The sequence below is a fragment of the Panthera leo genome, chromosome B3, assembly GCF_018350215.1.
Source record: "Panthera leo isolate Ple1 chromosome B3, P.leo_Ple1_pat1.1, whole genome shotgun sequence".
NCBI lineage: Eukaryota > Metazoa > Chordata > Mammalia > Carnivora > Felidae > Panthera > Panthera leo.
In genome coordinates, this window is record NC_056684.1 from 99,334,348 (window position 1) to 99,336,367 (window position 2,020).

At 46.8% G+C, this 2,020-nt stretch overlaps 1 pseudogene; it reads left to right on the forward strand.

The window, feature by feature from the left end:
- Positions 1-1,138: 1,138 nt before the first annotated feature.
- LOC122223318 lies at positions 1,139-1,237 on the forward strand (annotated as a pseudogene).
- The last annotated feature ends 783 nt before the right edge of the window (positions 1,238-2,020 follow it).

Below are 2,020 nucleotides of genomic sequence, written 5' to 3' on the forward strand. Positions count from 1 at the left end.
AGATCTTGGAGAAAAACTATAAAGGAAGTTAGATTTGCCCTTCTACAAGTCAAGTACCATTAAGGGCCTTTTTAATTTCCTTTACATTTTCCTTGTAAGCTCAAAGGGACGTTCAAGTTTCACTTTATGTTCAGAGGTGGCACGCCCTGTGCATGGCAGGAATCAGACTTTCACTCTTTCGTTTGCTTCTCCTTGAGAATGTGCCCTGGGTGGGGGGGGGGGCTTAGACATCACAGGAAAGTATTTGGGAAGGTGGGTTTGGAGGGAGTCCTAGAGCCCTGCCGTGGGCAGGGGTAGTGAGGTCAAGTGGCGGGGAGAAGGGTTTGCATACTTTTGAACTTGTGCCAGGACTGCTTGATTTTCCCTTGGCTTTTGCCCTGAGAGGTTAGACGCTTTGTGTCAGTGATAATGCCGGTAAGTGTTTCACAACCAGGTCTCTGGGGGGAAGAGCCTTGATTTACAGCATTTGCTGATTTTTGCCGTGTCAGCACTCCCACCAGAGCTGACTTCCAGCCATCACTCTGCCACGACTGAATGCAGAGCTGGAGAGATGTACACACCTGGCTCCTCCAGCACCCCACTCGTTTAGCCCCGCTGGTCCAGAACGGTCAGGCCAAAGGGTCTGTTGCTTTGCAGCAAGGTTGCTCGGCCCTGTCGGTTGTTCTGGCTATGAAATCCAGCTCTATTCTGCTGCTGCTCTGATCTCCTTTGGTTGGACACAGTCTTACTCTGGGATCTTTTTTAGCTTGTCCGATTAACAATCTTTTCTCACCACATTTTATTGCTATATCTCCCTTCCTGTATTTTATCTTTGTCATTTTATTGATTTTTCTCTTTACCACTTTTCAGTGCAGATGGAGAACACTGAACCTGGAATCCCCCTTTCTTTAAAAAGGTGGAGAGCTCATGCCATGGGAGGTGCTCACTTTGGCAGCACGTGTACTAAAACAGATACAACAAGGGGCACCTGGGTGGCTCAGTCCACTGAGCATCCAGCTCTTGATTTCAGCTCGGGTCACGGTCCCAGGGTCATGGGATCGAGCCCCGCGTCGGGCTCTGTGCTGAGCATGGAGCCTACTTAAGATTCTCTCTCTCTCTACCTCTGCCCCTCTCCCCCACTTGCTCTCTCTCTCTCTCTGTTTCTTTCCCTTAGATGAAAATAGATACAACAGAGAGAAGACTGGTATGGCCCCTGCACAAGGATGACATACAAATGTGTGAAGCAGTCTATATTGTTCCCAGGGACCATCTCTCTATATGGCGGCGCCGGATGACTCAGACACATGAGTAGATAGCGGACGGCTTTTTTCTCTAACTCTGAGTTAACTTTGTCACTGCGGCCATCATGAGTCTGTCTGTTCAGCAGTTCTTGAACTGGCATGGGTAGAATATGCACTGGGCTGGAAGTCAAAGTCTGACTCCACCACAAGCTTCCCGTGTGGTCTGCTACATGTCATGTAAACCTCTCAGGAACTCATTCTTCCTGAACTGATCCTCCAGCAACAAAAGGTTGCTCATTCCTGACTGCCACGGGCAAAATATAATCAAGTGAAAATGTTCTCAGTTGGATCTGTCACTTCCTCTCCAACCAGGCCTCTAAGCATCACTGCTTCCATCTTGTGTTGACTTGTATTCCGTCAGGAAACGGAAATCCCAAGCTCATTAGAAACTGCTTAATTTTTATAGGAAGGGTGCAGGAGGAAACCCATCTTTACCTGCACGGCCCAGATTGCTGTGCGAGCCTTGCTTTGTGTTCCCTTTCTCCCTCCATGCATGCCTAAACCTGCTATCCTTTTGTGAACAGAACTGCCCCCATCACCATCCTCATCATCTTCTTTGTGTTACACCCCTGACCCCTGAGTATCTAGAAAATGAAACAAAATTAGAAAAAAAAAGAAAAAAAAAAAAGAGATCCTCTCAATTCATTGAAAACAGTTCTGAGGGTCAAAATGACAATATAATTACTTCATTTTCACTACAAAAGTAGAACATGTTCTTTGCAGAATATTAGGAAATATGG